Here is a 20,428-nt window from a genome sequence, read left to right as displayed (position 1 = left end):
TTATCATCGAATAATCCGACTAGATTACATGTTTTTGAGGTGTAAATTGGGGATTTGGACCTAGGGATTTGAAAATGTAAAATGATGATTTGAAGGACCAAATGGTATCGGAATTGGATAATTTTCATATGGTTAGACTCGTGAAAGTATAAGGATTCTATTTTTCTGAATAATTCCGAGATGTGGGCCCGGGGGTCGGGATTGACCAATTTCGGGAATTTTGTGGTCATTTCATTATTTTCGAGTGGGCTTTGTTACCTTAGCACATTTTGAAGTTTTTCTACTGATTTCGGCTAGATTTGGAGCATTCAGAGGCCGATTCGAGTGGCAAAGGCCTCGCGAGCTAGAGGATTTGCACATCGTAGTGCTATATTGAGGTGAGACACGTGCTGGATGATGAGCGCAGGGTCTTTTACTATCGGGGATTGTGACTTGGTCCATCCCGATTGAGGATTTTACGTATATTTGATTGAAATTTATTTGTTATCATCATGATTTGGGCGATTGCCATACTTGGGCTTCGTGCCAATTATTTTAATCCTTCAGGAATTTTTATCACTATTTCCTCACTGTTTTGATTTATATTTAAACTCAGTCATGTTTATAATTATTGTTTTACAAACTCAGCCGTTTTTATGCAGATTTGAAAACTCAAATGATATTTCTAAATGGTATTTTGGGCTGAGAACCAGTGTTTTACAAATGCTCGAGGGGCTTATGATGATTTCCGGACTGAGTGAGGCTGAGGGCCATATGTGAGGATATGCCGAGTGATATGAGGCCGAGGGCCTGAGATACTTTATATGCCACGCGGTGGCTTGAGTGATGTGAGGATATGCTGAGTGATGATACCACGAGGTGGCTTGATATAGCGCTTGGGCCATAAGGGGCCCCTCCGGAGTCTGCACACCCATAGTGAGTGCGTGTACCCATTGTTCTGAGTGATTGATACTATGCCCGAGGGGCTGATATGAGTGATTGTGAGATAGCCCGAGGGGCTGATACTATTATGAGAGTGAGCCCGATGGGCTGTTACTATTCTGATATTGAGCCCGAGGGGCTGGCACTGTTCTGATATTGAGCCCGAGGGGCTAATTCTGTTGATATTATGCCCGAGGGGCGGTTTGTTGTACATGTTTTTCCCGAGGGGCTTTTACGTTTCTATAATTTTTGTTACTCACTTGTAAACTACTTGCTTTACTTGTTGGAAAAAGGGATTTTTACTTGATTTCTCACTGCTTTACTGTTTAAAGTGATTTTACTGCTTCAGCATGGAATGCCTTGTGTTTTTGTGTGATTTCTTGCCTTCAGTCTTTGTTTATTATTATTACTCACTGAGTCGGATTACTAACATTACTCCATGCACCTTGTGTGCAGATTCAGGTATGTTTTGGCTGATCGGAGGCAAAGTCATCAGAGTTTAGCAAGGTAGCTGCCGGCGTTCGCAACACTGCTTTTCTCTCTCCTCATTTCATTAGTCTGTATTTGTACACTCCAGGCTTTCAGTTGTATTTATACCCTAGTAGATGCTCGTTGTCACACCTCCTTTTTCCGCACCCGCGGGGCGCAAGGGAGTTTTTTCCAATTAAAGGACAATCGAAACGGGATTGGTTTATTTATTTCAGAGTCGCCACTTGGGAGATTTAAGGTGTCCCAAGTCACCAATTTTAATCCCGAATCGAGGAAAAGAATGACTCTATATTACAGTCTGCGTACCAGAAATCCGGATAAGGAATTCTGTTAGCCCGGGAGAAGGTGTTAGGCATTCCCGAGTTCCGTGGTTCTAGCACGGTCGCTCAATTGTTATATTCGGCTTGATTATCTGATTTTATACAAGTATGAACTTATGTGCCAATTTTATCTTTTAAACCGCTTTTATCATTCACTGTTATTTTTATAGGACTTGCAACGTCGTGAAAACATATCTCGAACCACGTTACATCAATGCACCCGTGATTATTGACATACCTTGACTCGGTTGAGATTTGGATTTGGGTCACATAAATGTGCACCCGAATTAAGAAAAATAAATTATTTAAGACGCGCCTAAAACAACTAACGTATGGTTGTTTTGGGGAAGGCCGTAAAATTTGCTAAACGGCATGTCCCGAATTCTAAGTGTTGTAATGTATATACAGTTAGAGGGCCCCGCAGCTGAGTCTATTTTATTTGACGAGGCTCGTCTCGTTCTACTTTTAAAAGGAATTCGCGACGTCATGGATATGCCTCTCGGATCACGTCACAATCAATGTACCCGTGATTAGAAATACATTTCGAATCCGTCGAGATTTGGATTTGGGTCACATAAATGTGCACCCGAGTTTAAGAAGGTAAGGTTTATTAAAGCGTATCCTAAAAAGACTAACGTGTTGTTATTTTAGGAGGGTTGTGAGATTTGCTAAGCAACCCGTCCTGGAAACTAAATGCTTCAATAATATACATTTAACGAGGGCCCCGCACCTGCGCGTTTTGTTTATTTTCATCGAGGCTCGTCTCGTCCTTATTTTAAAAGGATATCCTATAGCAACTACGTTTCTTGTGGTGTTTGTCTCTACTAATTGAAAGCAGTAAATAGCCCTAATCGATTACATGATTGCGAGCTTACTTATAACAGGATTTAAAATGCTTTTACAGAATAATAAAACGTGACTGCGATTATGGACAACTAGTCGAAAATTATGGGCCCAAACCTAGCTCATGCGAGATGGCCAGACTTGGGCCCCTGTTTTTCGATATGGGCCTAACTGATTTGTTTCGATTTGGGCTCGGCCTTCATGAGATTGAGGCCTAGAACTGATTCTTTGTTCTGTGAAATGAGTTTATCAATTTATATGGGACAATCTGGCAAAAGGAGAAAGAACTTTAACTAAAGTGGATAGTTTTCCTATTTGGCCTACATTAGAGAATATATTACACCCTCAGACTAAGTCTAAAAATACAACTTATTACACTGGGAATGTTTTTCACCTAACAGCACACATACATGACTAGCATTCATTAACCTACATTGATACACTAAGCATGTAGGCTACTTCTATTATCCAAACGAAAATGTAACTACTATATACTACATGACATTTAACACAACAGTCCACGTGTATATAAAAACAATCTGCAGGTCCTCTCTTTTGCATTCATGTTCAAACTCTCAGTTACATTAGTGGTATCGATTGTGTACCTGGTAAGGAGGACAAAGAAGAAAGGAATGATCAGCTAGGCAATATGCAGTGAATACAGCAGCGGCAGACACACAGCAACAACACAGCAATCAACCAACTAAACCAAGTGTTTTCCACAGTCCACGAACAACCAACAATAGTTCCCAGAACAAAAGAAACCAGCAAATAGTCGAATGCCAAACCAGTAATTCCAGACGAAGAGTAATGAACACCAGAAGTAAAAGAAGTTCGATGCAGCAAATAACAACAGTTCAGCAACCAACAAACAGCTCAGTCAGTGCAGATGACAGAACTTGGCCAAGGCAGCTTGACCAATATGAATTCTTATTCAACTTTCAGATGGTGTTTGGTTATAATCTATTTGGAAACTAACTTATGTTTTTCAGCTTTCTTTAAACTCAGTAAACCTTCCTTCAGACTAAAAGTTTCAGCTTTTAAACTAAAAATTCCAGCCTTTTGTTTTCTCTTTTTCTGAAGACTAAAAGTCCAGCCTTTTTTCAGTTCTCAAATGGCCTATTTATAAGCCAAAGTGACCAAGTGCAGCTAAGCTGCCCTCATCTGCAACTTGCAGTCTGCCCATACCCTGTTAAAGCCCATGCCTAAGCATCTTTGGTGCCAGCCCCTTTTGTTCCCCATGCCTGGTTTTGTTTAATCAAGAGTTATGGGCATCATTTTATTATTCATTTTAAGCCCCATACTCTCATGTCTTGCTCCCCATTGGTATTAGTTTAATCCTAAATTAGTACCCTACTTGTCAGCTCATTTAAACTAATCTTTCTGTCCTTTTTAACACCCCAGAATACCCCTGCTTAACCTTGATTATTACTGCCCTGCCTATTGCAGCATCAGGGCAGTTTTGAACTGATGAAAGTTCAAATTCAAGGCTGCCTGGACTGAACCTTTCCAGTCAATTTTTACAATGCAAACAAACCATTTTAAACAATGTTGGGGCATTCAGTTAGTGGCAACGTTCAATTAGTCCTGTGACATTATTAGCTCATTCGATTCATTAGTTATAGAAAACTAATCAACGACATTTATCGAGTCGACTATACTAATTATAGCAGGTAATAATCAGTCGCTCATATAAACAATACGTTCGGGGACTTAAAGGGCATCAGACAATTTTGTGTTCAATTACTGGGAACCTATATAAGTTTATTCATGCGACGACTATACTAATCGGACATGCTTATCATAGGATACATTTGAATCATACACAGAAACCAATCGACCAAATAAAAGGTCTTTACAGAGATGAAAGAATTTAAGAAACTATCAGAAAGTAACAAACAATCAACACAAAGCATGCTAATGACTTAATCAGCAGTTGATATAAACGAAAAGGGAAAGAAAAACTTACCGACAAAGTTTGAAATCAAAATGGACCCCAAGTCAGACTCAACTTCGAACTCTTGAGGCCGAACAAACTTTAATCAGGGTGTTCTCACATGAGAACACCTTGATTAAGGTCTATTAGACCTCAGACCCTTGTCGAAAACCGGCCGGATTCCCCAGGTGCAGGTGTTCTAAGGTATGGATTTCCAGATCTGATTTTTAGGGAGTTGTGGGTAGATTCGGACCAAACCAAGCTTGGTTTGGTCACGAGGAAGGTCAGGGGGGTGTCTGGTACAAAGATGGGGTAACTTGGCATAGGTCCGGGTTCGACTCAAATCTTCAAATGAAGATTCGAGACGAACGAAAGTGATTCGAGGCTAGGGAGTAACAGATCCATGTTCAGGAGAGTGAAGGGGTCTTAGGGTGTTCGGGAGGTGGCCACCGGCATTCATGCCGCCGGGTTTTGGTGGAAGGGAAACTAAGGCGGCTTGCTAGGGTTTGGGGGTTTCAGGCTGGGGAAGGAGACGAGTGAGGGGTGGGGTTCGGATAGGGGGTGCGGGGTAAAAGGCTGAGTTTATATATGGAAGGGGAAGAGAGATTGGAGCCGTTAGATCAAGTGATCTGAACGGCTTAGATCTATTGGTGGGTAACAGGACGGGGTCGTTTGGTATGGGAACGGGGTCGTTTTGGTTTAGGTGAGGGGTTGGGTTAAACCGGCTAAATAGGTCGGGTCATGAGGGAGCCAGGGACCGTTGGATCAATGAGGTTGGACGGCTCAGATCAACTTGCCTGAAACGGCGTCGTTGAGGTGAGTTGGACAGCCTGATCTGGACCGTTCCTTTGAATCAGATCAACGGCTTCAAATGGGGACGCCGATACGACGTCGTTTGAGTCCGTGCTTGGGCAGGCTGGGTTTGGACTGGATCAGTACTATGGTTTTGGGCCTTGTTTCGGGGCCCAAATCGGATTTTCCTTTTCTCCCTTTTTTTTTCAATTTAAACAAAAATTCCTAAAACAATGTAAAATTTAAAATAAACCTACACGCATATTGAGTGACACCCACAACGATAAACACACATAAATGGACAATAAAAAATAAAAATAATAATAAAATAAATAAAAAAAAATGGTTAGATCACAGCTTAGAACGAACGATGCACACAGACATATATTTTTTTGAATTTTCTTTTAACGACAGGCATTTTGTATTTTTTGTTTGGTAATGACTAGATGTAAAATGGACAGACCCATAAATGACTAACAACACATGTCACGGAAAACTCGAAAAATTGTACAGCGAAATCATTTGTCACTATTTTTATTTTCTTTTGGAGCGATTGCTCGTAAAGCAAAAATCACGTGCTTACAGCTGCCCCTCTTTGCACGAAGACACGAAGGGTTTTCGCGCAAAGATAAAGCGAGCGATTTTTGCCCGTCCGAATACTCCGTGTGAAGCATTTTTGAAAAAGATTTGACCGAACCTTTGCTTCAGAGGTTTCCTACATATCCTGGGCTGAACAGGAATCAGGTCAATGTAGTTCGGGAAATTTTGGTAGCTGGGACTACCGTGTGACTGTAGTGTTTGCTGTTGTTGTGCGCTGTTGTATGCTGCTGTAGGATGCTACTGCTCAACCGATCTCCCTATTACATTGCTCTAAAAGGAAAACAAGAAGCTAAGCTAAACTGAGGATCCTGAAATCTCATCCATCTTCAACTTGTTCTTGTTGCCTTGCTTTCTTGTCGGCTAACGCTTTCCTCTGACGCCTTTATTTTGTGAACTTGGAGATGATGCTGGTCCTTCACCTTTTCTGAATGTCAGTTCTCATCACTTTGCTTGATTTGCTGGGAACATGGCTTTCTTCCTTAAATCTTTCAATGGTTTCCTCAGCGGTATGGCTTTTCATCAGAATTGTTATACTGGGCATGTTACAACGTTCCCAAACTACTTCTTTTGAGACGCGTTCCTTTTTCCTTTTGAATTGCGCGCTTGCTTCTGCAGTTGTCTGCTTCTTGGTGCTGGGGATTTTATTGTTTCCCGTTTGGGGCTCTCTGTTGTACCCTTCCGTCTTCAGGTGGGGTGACTGATTCCAAAATCTAGAGCTAAAGAGTATTCCCGCATTATACTGGTGGGCAACCTAGAACTTAAATGTATTCCCGCATTATACTGGTGGGTGACCTAGAACTTAAAAGTATTCCCGCATTATACTGGTGGGCGACCTAGAACTTAAAAATATTCCCGCATTATACTGGTGGGCGACCTAGAACTTAAAAGTATTCCCGCATTATACTGGTGGGCGACCTAGAACTTAAAAATATTCCCGCATTATACTGGTGGGCGACCTAGAACTTAAAAGTATTCCCGTATTATACTGGTGGGCGACCTAGAACTTAAAAGTATTCCCGCATTATACTGGTGGGCGACCTAGAACTTAAAAGTATTCCCGCATTATACTGGTGGGCGACCTAGAACTTAAAAATATTCCCGCATTATACTGGTGGGCGACCTAGAACTTAAAAGTATTCCCGCATTATACTGGTGGGCGACCTAGAACTTAAAAGTATTCCCGCATTATACTGGTGGGCGACCTAGAACTTAAAAGTATTCCCGCATTATACTGGTGGGCGACCTAGAACTTAAAAGTATTCCCGCATTATACTGGTGGGCGACCTAGAACTTAAAAATATTCCCGCATTATACTGGTGGGCGACCTAGAACTTAAAAGTATTCCCGCATTATACTGGTGGGCGACCTAGAACTTAAAAATATTCCCGCATTATACTGGTGGGCGACCTAGAACTTAAAAATATTCCCGCATTATACTGGTGGGCGACCTAGAACTTAAAAGTATTCCCGCATTATACTGGTGGGCGACCTAGAACTTAAAAGTATTCCCGCATTATACTGGTGGGCGACCTAGAACTTAAAAGTATTCCCGCATTATACTGGTGGGTGACCTAGAACTTAAAAGTATTCCCGCATTATACTGGTGGGTGACCTAGAACTTAAAAGTATTCCCGCATTATACTGGTGGGCGACCTAGAACTTAAAAGTATTCCCGCATTATACTGGTGGGTGACCTAGAACTTAAAAGTATTCCCGCATTATACTGGTGGGTGACCTAGAACTTAAAAGTATTCCCGCATTATACTGGTGGGCGACCTAGAACTTAAAAGTATTCCCGCATTATACTGGTGGGCGACCTAGAACTTAAAAGTATTCCCGCATTATACTGGTGGGCGACCTAGAACTTAAAAGTATTCCCGCATTATACTGGTGGGCGACCTAGAACTTAAAAGTATTCCCGCATTATACTGGTGGGCGACCTAGAACTTAAAAGTATTCCCGCATTATACTGGTGGGCGACCTAGAACTTAAAAGTATTCCCGCATTATACTGGTGGGCGACCTAGAACTTAAAAGTATTCCCGCATTATACTGGTGGGCGACCTAGAACTTAAAAATATTCCCGCATTATACTGGTGGGCGACCTAGAACTTAAAAGTATTCCCGCATTATACTGGTGGGCGACCTAGAACTTAAAAATATTCCCGCATTATACTGGTTGGGCGACCTAGAACTTAAAAATATTCCCGCATTATACTGGTGGGCGACCTAGAACTTAAAAGTATTCCCGCATTATACTGGTGGGCGACCTAGAACTTAAAAGTATTCCCGCATTATACTGGTGGGCGACCTAGAACTTAAAAAGTATTCCCGCATTATTTTCCCGTTCTTCCGAGAAAATTTTCGACAATTGGCAGAAAATTTTCTGCCCCGGTTTTTGGTGACTTCCATGGCGGTGCATCTTGCTGCCATCATCAATCCTTTGTTTTCCTGCAGCAGACAAAAGGATTTAATCAGTTTTAATCGTGGTGGTAGAGGGTGCCTTTCTGGCGAGCCGTTTTTCTCCCTTCCCCCTTTCTTGCTCTTTGTTCCCATAATTGGTTGGCGGGCAAAGTTGCCTATTGGGGGTCTCTAGCCTGCTGGGGATTGGTTTTCAATTTATCCCCTTTTCTGCTTTCTCTTTAAACACATGATGTGGGAGTCTGCTTCTAACTCCCGGAACCACTCCCTTTTGGAGCTTACTTCTTCCAAAATTTCCGGGCACAATCACTGCATTGCCTGGGACCGGCCCTTAAGACTGTTTGTATTATCCTGCATTGGGATGAATTCCCCTTCGGTTTCTGGTAGTAAGCTTTGAAAAATCCTTTCAAGACACATTTTAGGAAAAGAAATAAAGATATGGAAAAGAGAAAAACTTTCTGAACCAATATTTTGTGGGAGGAGACAATCCAAAGAACTTATCTGGAGGACACAACTGGTCCCCGTGATCATGGCGTGCACCATAGATTCCGACCCAGTCTATTTGTATCAATTGATCTGCTCGATGGTTTGACTTGCTGGGGATGATAAAGGAGTGTTCATTTCGTTTCGAATGTGGTAGCTTTGCTGATCTGTCTTGTCGCCTCATAGTGCCCTTCGAGGGGTTTTCACTAATGAGACTCTCTCTTTTCTCTCATCTCCCGGCGCCTTATGGTGCCTGTGAAGGTTTTCACCAATAAGACTCTCTCATTTCATATCCCTCATCTTACATCGCCTCTCGGTGCCTGTGAAGGTTTTCACCGATAAGACTCTCTCATTTTATTTCTTTCGAGGATCCGGGGTGTTGTAGATACGACCCTCTCTTCCGGGGATTCTTTTGACTATCAACTCATTCCCAGTCTTACGATCCTCTTCTTTGCTGGGGATCAGTGTATTATTCTCGGCCTTATTTGCCGGATTTGGCATCTCTCGAACATTGATCGGGAGGTCTTTTGGATGTTGATGTTGGTTTTGGTGTGGGATTGAAGAAAGGCTACAAAAATGAAAACAATTTGAAGGGTGATGTGCTACAACTTTTGGAATCAAACCTTTGTTGGAACTTAAAACATAACCTCTGCCCCAGTTTTCTTGCTTGGGGAATTTATTTTTTATGCTTATGTTGAGCTATGTGCGTTACGCACATTGTGCCTATTATGCACACTATGTACATTATGCATCCTATATTTGCTATGATGCATACTATGACCGAGCCGTGAGGCGCCTACGTATCCTCTTTGAGGAATCAGGTCAAACGTAGTTCTCACGGTTTTATATTCCTTGATTTTTCTTTTCTTTCTTTTCATTTTCTTTTCCTTTTCTTTTTCTTTTTCTTTTCTTTTCCTTTCTTTTCTTTTCTTTTTTTTCGTATCTTTCCCATTAGTGATTCCAAAAGAGGGGTATTGAAAGAATTTGCTTAAGGCTTAAAGGGGGAAGCGAGGGTTAAAAGTGTTTGGATAGAAGAAAGAATTGCCTCCGTCATCTCATTATTCAACAAATGCCAAATACAAACAAATAAACCAAAATTGCCATAATTTAAAGAAATTACGCATAATATCTCTTGACTGCATCTGAATTGATAGCCATGTCGACACATCTACCTTCGACATCTGTCAAACACAAAGCACCATTGGCCAAGACTCTGGTCACGATATAAGGCCCTTGCCAATTTGGGGCGAATTTGCCTTTTGCCTCGACCTGATGTGGGAGGATCTTCTTCAATACCTGCTGCCCTACTTCAAACTTCCTGGGGCGCACCTTTTTATTATACGCTCTTGCCATTCTCTTCTGGTACAGCTGACCATGGCACACTGCTGCCAATCTTTTCTCATCTATCAGGCTCAACTGTTCCAAGCGAGCTTTGATCCATTCATCATCATCAATTCCGGCTTCAGCGACAATTCGGAGGGACGGAATTTCGACCTCCGCTGGTATCACGGCCTCAGTTCCATACACCAACAAATAAGGAGTTGTGCCTATGGAAGTCCGGACGGTAGTGCGGTAACCCAACAAAGCAAAGGGTAATTTCTCGTGCCATTGTCTGGACCCTTCCACCATTTTTCGCAGTATCTTCTTGATATTCTTATTGGCTGCTTCGACTGCTCCATTTGCCTTAGGACGATATGGGGTGGAATTGCGGTGTGTAATCTTGAATTGTTGGCATACCTCTCTCATCAAGCTGCTATTAAGATTCGCACCGTTATCCGTGATGATCACTTTTGGGATCCCAAATCTGCAGATGATATGGGAGTGAACAAAGTCCACCACTGCCTTCTTGGTTACTGATTTGAAGGTTTTAGCCTCAACCCATTTGGTGAAGTAATCAATGGTCACTAGAATGAACCTATGACCGTTGGACGCTGCTGGCTCGATGGGCCCAATGACATCCATGCCCCATGCTACAAACGGCCAGGGTGCTGACATCGTATGCAACTCTGTTGGCGGAGAGTGAATCAAGTCTCCATGTATTTGGCACTGATGGCATTTCCTCACGAAAGTGATACAGTCGTGTTCCATGGTGAGCCAATAACACCCTGTTCGAAGGATTTTTCTTGCCAATACATATCCACTCATGTGTGGCCCACAAACTCCAGCATGTACTTCTGCCATAACCGTTGTTGCCTGCCTGGCATCTATGCATCTCAACAATCCCAGATCCGGGGTTCTTTTGTACAATATTCCCCCACTGAGGAAGAAACCATTCGACAAACGCCGAAGGGCTCTTTTTTGGTCTCCAGAGGCATGTTCTGGATATATCCCCATCCTGAGGTATTCCTTGATATCATGAAACCAGGGTTCGCCATCTGCTTCTTCTTCTATGGCATTGCAGTAGGCGTGCTGATCACGGACCTGGATGTGTAGAGGATCAACATACATTTTGTCAGGGTGGTGCAGCATTGATGCTAAGGTGGCTAAGGCATCCGCAACCTCATTGTGAACTCTCGGGATGTGTTTGAACTTCACCGATCGAAATTGCTTGCTCAGATCATGCAAGCATTGTCGGTATGGTATGAGCTTTAGATCTCGTGTTTCCCATTCACCCTGAATTTGATGTACCAAGAGGTCCGAGTCTCCCAAGACCAAGACGTCTTGGACATCCATGTCAGCAGCCAAGCGCAGACCCAGAATGCAAGCCTCATATTCGGCCATATTGTTGGTGCAATAGAAGCGTAGTTGAGCCGTAACAGGATAATGCCGTCCTGTTTCAGAAATGAGTACTGCTCCTATTCCAACCCCTTTTGCGTTTGCAGCTCCATCGAAGAAAAGCTTCCAACCCGGTTCCTCAGGTAATTCCAACTCATTCGTATGCATCACCTCTTCGTCAGGAAAATACGTTCTTAAAGGCTCGTATTTTTCATCAACGGGATTCTCTGCCAAATGGTCTGCCAGTGCCTGGGCTTTCATGGCCGTCCTTGTTACGTAGATGATATCAAACTCTGTGAGCAGAATTTGCCATTTTGCCAACCTTCCCGTGGGCATAGGTTTCTGAAAGATATACTTCAATGGGTCCAAGCGGGATATGAGATAAGTAGTATATGAAGACAGGTAGTGCTTCAACTTCTGAGCTACCCAAGTTAGGGCGCAGCACGTTTTCTCGAGTTGAGTGTACTTGACCTCATGCACTGTGAATTTCTTGCTAAGATAGTAGATGGCTTGCTCCTTCCTCCCTGTGTCATCATGTTGCCCCAGTACACAACCAAATGAATTTTCCAAGACCGTCAGGTAAAGGATTAGGGGTTTCCCGGGCTTAGGCGGGACCAATACGGGTGGATTAGACAGATACCCTTTGATTTGGTCGAAAGCCTCCTGACACTCTGCCGTCCAACCTACTGCAGCATCCTTTCTCAGTAGCCGAAATATGGGCTCACAAGTTGCTGTGAGTTGAGCGATGAACCTGCTGATGTAATTGAGTCTACCCAGCAAACTCATTACCTCTGTTTTGTTCCTTGGCGGTGGCAAGTCTCGGATGGATTCAATTTTGGATGGGTCTAACTCAATCCCCCGTCGACTGACGATGAATCCCAGCAACTTTCCTGATGGGACCCCGAATGCGCATTTGGCCGGGTTAAGCTTGATATCATACCTCCGGAGTCTTTGGAAAAATCTCCTTAGGTCTGCTACATGGTCCTCCTGACGCCAAGATTTGATGATCACATCATCGACGTACACCTCTATTTCTTTGTGTATCATGTCATGAAACACAGCAGTCATTGCTCGCATGTACGTTGCCCCGGCGTTCTTTAACCCGAACGGCATTACCCGATAGCAGTAGGTTCCCCATGGCGTAATAAACGCTGTCTTCTCAGCATCCTCCTCGTCCATTAGGATCTGATGATAACCCGCATAACAATCCACAAAGGATCCGATCTCGCGCCCTGCGCAATTGTCGATTAAGATATGAATGTTGGGCAGCGGAAAATTGTCCTTGGGACTTGCTTTGTTGAGGTTGCGGTAATCAACGCACACCCTGATTTTTCCATCCTTCTTTGGGACTGGTACCACATTGGCCAACCACTCGGGATATCGAGTGACCCGAATGACCTTCGCTTGTAACTGCTTAATCACTTCTTCCTTGATCTTTACACTCATTTCTGTTTTAAATTTCCTTAGTTTTTGCTTGACCGGAGGGTATGCCGGGTCAGTGGGTAATTTGTGAACCACTAAATTGGTGCTCAATCCAGGCATATCATCATATGACCATGCAAAAACATCTTTGAATTCCCTGAGAGTTTCGATCAATTCTGCTTTGACATTCGGCTCAATGTGGATGCTAATTTTGGTCTCTTGGATGTTATCAGCGTCTCCTAGGTTCACAGCCTCAGTGTCATTTAGGTTAGGCTTGGGTTTCTCTTCAAATTGGCACAGTTCTCGGTTTATTTCTTCGAAGGCTTCCCCTTCGTCACATTCAGATTCATTATCACAAACGACCTCTTGCATCATTGAGTCAGATTCAGATTGATTTATTAGACTAGGTCGAAGATCCGCTGTGCATGCCATGTCATTAGGACCAGTAAAAAGAGAACTGTTCAGAAAGAAAAAGAACAAAACAAGAAATTAAAATGGGACAAAAGAAAAGAACTTTATTAAATTTGCAGGATAAAAAGGGTTCACACTTTTACAAAACGAAAGTAAAATTGGGATTACACCCTTGAATAATCCGATCAAACAAACAAACAAACAAAACATTAATCAAAGCCTACTACCAAGACTCCCCTCGGACAGGAAGAGGAGTAACCGTCCAATTGTTGGTCTTGGCCTCAGGCCCCACGAATTGTATCTCTGCTCTGCTGGAACCCTCTCCAGCTTCCACCATACTGACATCCGCGAATAGTCTCTCAAAACTCTGATTCAGGTCTTCACTTATGCCGATCAAAGGTCCTCGAATCTTTGGGATCGCTGACCCCTTGGCACTAGCTTTAACAAAAGACCTTGAGAGGCGTGGCACTGGTTTAGGCAGAGACCAGACCCTCTTCTTCATTTTTCGCGCTTGCTTCCTGTCTGCTGCGGTTGGTTTGAACCCCAACCCGAAAGTTTCCAGATTCTTAGGAAGGGAGACAGGTTGGACTATCCCTTGAAGTTCAACTCCCAGGCCTTTTCCCGGCACAAACCCATTACCCAGCATTTCTGATACCATCATGACTGTTGCGGCAGCCACCCTAGGGTGCGGGATGATTTCTCCTTCAGAAATTTTGTTGGCCGACCCTGTATCGAGAATCTGGTAGACCCAGGGACCCTTGTCATCAGTGGTCTCTATGAAAGGCACAATGGTTCCGCCCATGGTGCATGTTGTATCCTCGCCGTGCAACACGACCTCTTGTCTTTCCCACTCGAACTTCACTGTCTGATGTAGGGTGGAAGGCACCGCTTTAGCTGCATGAATCCAGGGTCGTCCTAACAGCAAGTTGTAAGATACCGCGGCGTCCAATACCTGGAACTCCATGGTAAACAGGACCGGACCAATGGTCAGTTCAAGTACAACATCCCCCACAGTGGCTGTTCCGTTTCCGTCAAACCCCCGGACACAGATGCTATTTTCCCGGATTCTTCCACGGTCAATCTTTAACTGGTCCAGGGTGGATAAGGGACAAATATTGGCGCTTGAGCCGTTATCCACCAATACTCGGGTTACCACCGAGTCTTCACATTTGACAGCCAGGTATAGAGCTTTATTGTGCTCCGTACCTTCCACCGGCAGGTCGTCATCTGAGAATGTTACCCTGTTCACCTCAAAAATTTTGCTGGCAATGGTTTCCAGGTGGTTTACAGAAATCTCACTGGGTATATGAGCCTCGTTCAATATCTTTAACAGGGCCCGACAATGCTCCTCAGAATGGATCAGCAACGACAACAGTGAGATCTGGGCTGGTGTTTTTCTCAGCTGTTCGACTACAGAATAGTCATGTACTTTCATCTTCCTCAGGAATTCTTCAGCCTCTTCTTCGGACACTGGCTTCTTGGTTGCCACTGGGTTGGTTTTTCTTAGCTCCACCGGAGCAAAACATCGACCTGATCGAGTCAGCCCTTGCGCTTCACAACTGACTTCTTCCACCGGTTTTCCTTGGTACGTCACCACTGCTTTTTCATATTTCCAAGGCACCGCCTTGCTGTCAATCATCGGCAGTTGGACCACAGGCTTTATGGTCACCCGTTCTCTACATACCCCTTTCAACATGACTGCCGGTGTGGGCAGGATCCCTGGTATTACCAACTTGCTTGGCTCGGGTTTGCTTGCTATGACGGATGGGCTTTTCCCCCATATCACTACCGGCTTGACGCCTTCTCCCTGCGACTGTACACTCGTTCCTCCACTGGCTAAGACTTCTTTCGGGGCGGCTTGGATCATCATCACTGTTTGTGAGGGTTTTCTTAATTCTCCTCCCTCACACACCAGCTCAATCATGTGAGTTTCGTGGTGCGCTGGCAGTGGGTTTTGGTTGATGTTAGGAGCCTCCGGTGTCTGGACCTCGATCTTATTGGTGTCAATAAGATCCTGTATGGCATGTCTTAACTTCCAGCACTTCTCGGTATTGTGCCCGAGCATCCCTGAACAGTATTCACAACTGATTGAACGATCCAAATTCTGAGGCGGGGGATTTGGTTCCCGAGTATGGACAGGACTAACCAAACCCAATTGCCGCAGCTTGTGGAACACAGCGGTGTAGGTTTCTCCCAGTTCGGTGAAGGTTCTTTGCTTCCGCAACCTGTCATTCCTAGCATCTGGATTTCCCCGGAAACCTGCCCCTGAAGGGTTTCTATATGCCCTTGGTGGAGGGTAGGTGTTTTGTGGTGGTGCATATATGTTCTGGGGAGCCGGTGCGCGCCATTGTGGGCGAACCGGAGGCTGAGTGTATACCTGGGCTTGGTGTACGGAACAATGTGGTTCTCGAGGTGGATAGAAATTTTGTGGTGGGTTGTATGGGTAGTTTGACCTGTGAGGCCTGGGTTGGTTGTAGTGCGGCCTGCCAGCCCTGGACCAACTGCCTGCCTCGATCGTGGCAACCTCTTCTTTCTTTCTTCTTAGCGCACCTCCCGTGCCGCTTTGAATAGCCTGGGTTGTGGCCTTAAGTGCCGAATAGTTTAAGATCTTGTCCGACCTCAAACCTTCTTCTATCATGACCCCTATTTTGACCACCTCGTTGAAAGATTTTCCAACCGTTGTCACCAAGTGACCAAAGTAGGTTGGATCCAATGTCTGCAAAAAGTAGTCTACCATCTCTCCCTCTCTCATGGGAGGATCGACCCTAGCTGCTTGTTCTCTCCAGCGGAACCCGAACTCGCGAAAACTTTCCCCGGGTTTCTTCCCAGTTCTCAATAACGTGAGACGGTCAGGGACTATCTCCAGGTTGTACTGGAAATGACCTGTAAAAGCCTGCGCCAGATCATCCCACGTGTACCACCTGCTGAAATCTTGCCTGGTATACCATTCCAGTGCAGATCCACTCAGACTTTGGCCGAAATAAGCTATCAAAAGCTCATCCTTGCCTCCTGCCCCTCTCATTTTGCTACAGAATCCCCGCAAATGTGCCATGGGATCACCGTGCCCTTCATATAAATCAAACTTGGGCATCTTGAACCCAGCCGGGAGTTGGACATCTGGGAAAGGGCACAGATCTTTGTATGCCACGCTGACTTGATTGCCCAGCCCGTGCAAGTTCCTGAAGGATTGCTCCAGGCTTTTGAACTTTCTTAACACTTCATCCTGTTCAGGGGCCTTAACCGGCTTCTCAACCTCTGCCGGTACTTCCAAATGGGGATTGTAAGCCTGTGGTTCCGGTGCGTGGAATGTAGGGCTCAGGGGGATAGTATTGTGTATCATGAGCCTGAAACAATGGCTCACTGGTCGTTCTCTGCAAAGGGGCTGATGTAGGTCCCACAAAAATGGGAATATTGGGTGTTGGGAGAGGTTGATGGGGTGGTGGAGCTTGGGAATCATGAGGGCTTCTTTCTTGATGATAAAGGGGATTTGGGCGGCTTGTGGAAGGGCCAGAGTGAGGGTACTCCGGCATGGTGTCCCAGTGTCTCAGGGCTCTTTTGTGTTTTGGCCAGGGCTAGCTGCATTGCATGCATCTCTAGTCCCATCCTTTCAATCTTTTCCATTGCCTCTTTTAGCAACTGGCTCATCGGCCTTTCTTCCTCATTACTATTCTCTGAAGTAGTCATGCTTGTTGCTACCGGTCCTTTGGATCTGGTTTGGTATGAATGTGTTGCCAGAATTCTTTAACAACTAACTGTCTGGTATCAGACAACAACAAACTTTGTTAGTGTTAGAGCTTAACAGATTTGATCATAACACATAGAGGATGCAATGCACCTAGGCAGTTAACCGTTTCTACATGCTTTGCTTCAAACCACATGCGTCATCCCGGTTTGTTCATTCGTCTCTTTTTAAAGTATTTTGCGAAACCCCGCGTTTTATTTTATTTACATTTTTTCTCTTTATTTATTAAAAGCGGTCGAATCTTATGGGGATTGCCTACGTATCACGTCCCCGCGTGAATCAGACCAGGCGTAGTTCTGCCTTAAAGTAAAGACACATAGAAATTCTTCCGGAGTCACTTAATTTCATTATCAAAATTTGCTATTACACATTACTTCAAACAAAATAGCAACAGTACAGACTCCAGGGTTTTAAACTTGGTTTGAGGAAAAGAAAACAACATTGGGGAAACAACAAACAAAACAACCAGGACTCGATCAACAACTAATTTTCCAACTTAGGGACCCACGAGGCATCTTTCGGCCCTTTCGCGGCCCTAGGTGTAAGGTCTCTTTGCAAGCCCTTCAACTCGTTCATAATCCGATGGACGCAGCCCATGATGGAAGCAATGAGGTTTTCCCGAGGTGTCTGCTCGCATGCCAAACATTTTAGGTAGATGTAATGCCCGACTTCGTCAATTCTTGCCCGAATGTTGTCCCTTTCTGCGAACAATTGCCTTATCTGTCGGCTCTTTAATCCTAGCGTTTGTGCATTGGCGGCGAGCTGATCCTGGAATATATCCATTTGCCTTTCCATCCTTGTCATTGCATTGTAATAGCGTCTCCGGTCGGCCTGGGCATCTTGTGTTTGCTTGAAGATCCGCTCTTGCAAAGCGGAATTTGTTTCCTTTGCTGCTTTGACGCTCAGTTCACAATTCCTCATGACTTGCTGTAGGCGCTTTCTCCGGGCCATTGTACCTTCTGCCCATTTGACCCTCATCCTTGCTATGCAAGCCTCTGATAGGTCTAATTCTACCTGGCTCTGGATGACCTGATTTCTCAAACTGGCTATCAATCTTTCGTCGGAGCAACGCCTCTGTCGGTCGATGTTATTCTTACTGGCTTGGCGAAGCCGGGCCCTCAGGGTTTGGTTTTCTTGGGCTAACTTGTCTTTTTCAGCCTGCTCTTGGGCGACTTGTACGTTGTTTTCGAATACCATCCTTTCAATTTGTCGCTTCAGCTTCCTAATTTCAACCAGGTAACCTTCCTCTTTTGCGAGCCAGTCCCATTGTTCTTGCGATGACTCAACAAAATTTCGGAGGTGAGGCCGTTTGGTTGGCCGTTTTACGATGTTCTTCTTGTTCTGCCAAGTGATATAGGCCGGCGAGACTTCACCCCTAGACAAATCATTTACTCGGGTATTCGCCGTTAAGTACTGGCATTCACTCCATATGCAACGAACTGTCTTTTCAGGAAATTGGCCGTCACTGCTGACCTCGACTGCATAAGTGCTGAGATCTTCGTCCGGGTGTAGTACTTGACATCTTCCCAACTGCCTCATTACCCTGTAAGGGGCATAAGGTTGAATACCCCTGAGTCCCATCAAGAGGAAGTGAGGACCAGTGGCGGGCATGTATATGATTTCTTCCACAGAAAGCCAACCCAAAGTCCAGTTTATTTGGTCTGCGGTGATGATCCGGAGATAGGATATCCATTCTTCAAACCCTCCCGGTGATCGGAAACCTGAAACCCTTAGGCTATAACCCTCGATGCAGCCCCCATTTGTAGACATGTAGCGCATATACTGAGGGTGGTGACACAAGTGTTCGATCATCCACATCTGTAACAACAAGTTGCACCCTTCGAAGAAGTCTGCTCCAGCCTTACAAGCCGTGAGGGCTCGGTATATTTCTGACATTATCATGGGAGCAAGGATGCTTTTATCGTTGGTAATCAGGATTTTGACGATTCCAGCCACCTTTAGGTCGATATTTCTATCTTTTCGGGGAAACACCACAAGGCCCAAAAATGCCACCATAAAAGCGAACCGCCTATGCTCATTCCATTTTACCAGATTTCCCCTGCTGCAAACACCACTTTCTGGATCATTGAATCCTCCTATGCTCCCGTACCTCTGGTATATGAATTGTAGGGTAGAAAAACCTCTATCCAGTTCAGCGTATGGGACTCCTTTGCTTATCTTCAACAGATCCATGAATTTGTGTGAATTCACAGCCCTTGGAGCGATCAGGTATTTGTGTCTCAAACCTTCAGTGACGTCCATGTAACCCGCCATTTCCTCTAAGGTTGGGGTGAGTTCAAAATCTGAGAAACGGAACACGTTGTGGGCCGGATCCCAGAATGTAACCAAAGCCTTTATGATGTCGCACCGAGGCCTGACTTTCAACAAATCAACCAAACCCCCCAGGTGCAGTTTGACCTTGTCTTGCTCTAGCTTTTCCAAATCCTCCCACCATAATCGCACTTCCAGGGGGAATTTTGCTTCTAACTGTCATCGGCAAACTTGGACTCATGCTCATTCTGCATGTTTATTGGGGTGATTAAGCGAAGATCCAGACTCATTAGACTCAAATACACAAATCGACACACTATTTTCTAGAAAAACGAAATTTTGGTTGTTTCTGAAAAGTACGATGTTACCTTAAAACTTTCGTTATTTGGTTTGTACCTCTATTTTGAAAGAACAAGTTGAGCCCGATGGGGGTTGCCTACGTATCCCGCACCATGCGAGAATCAAACTGACGTAGTTCGGGCATAAATCGAATTTTGGGGACACCCTATTTTTCTCTTAAAAATGAATCAAAGACTCCTTTTTTTCTTTTTTAAAACAAATTAATAAGACACACATTTTTTTTTTATATTCAAAATTCTGGCAGAGCTTTGACCATTTTTGTGACTTTTCAAGAATAAATAAGTAACCCCTTAACCGTTATTCCTCTTCCCTTTCCAAACATTCCCGATATTCAGAAACCGGTCAGCATGCAAGCCTTGAAACAAGTAAATGCATAAAGCAAACAGGATGTAGCAGGATGGCCTTTATTCTCAGGTTGCCTGTCCTAGACGGACCCAGCCCCTGTGCTGAGTCCCCTAAGTCAAATGCACATGATGCAAATAAGCGTTCCTACTAGGGATCCGGCATGAAGTTATGTTATGCTAAGCTTGTAAAACCTAGGTGTTTGTTCTAGACCTGGCTTACCCGAGCGGACAACTCGAGCCGAGGATGGGAGCTGTGTACCGGTAACCAAAAGGCCATCCGATTTTGCAACTCCTCCGAATCCTCGTTCTATTTTGGCATATGACACTAACAGAAAGAAGCCACGACCAGCGTGCGCTCC

Source organism: Nicotiana sylvestris, chromosome 6 (genome assembly GCF_000393655.2).
Source record: "Nicotiana sylvestris chromosome 6, ASM39365v2, whole genome shotgun sequence".
Taxonomy (NCBI): domain Eukaryota; kingdom Viridiplantae; phylum Streptophyta; class Magnoliopsida; order Solanales; family Solanaceae; genus Nicotiana; species Nicotiana sylvestris.
Note: the sequence above shows the minus strand (reverse complement) of the source record.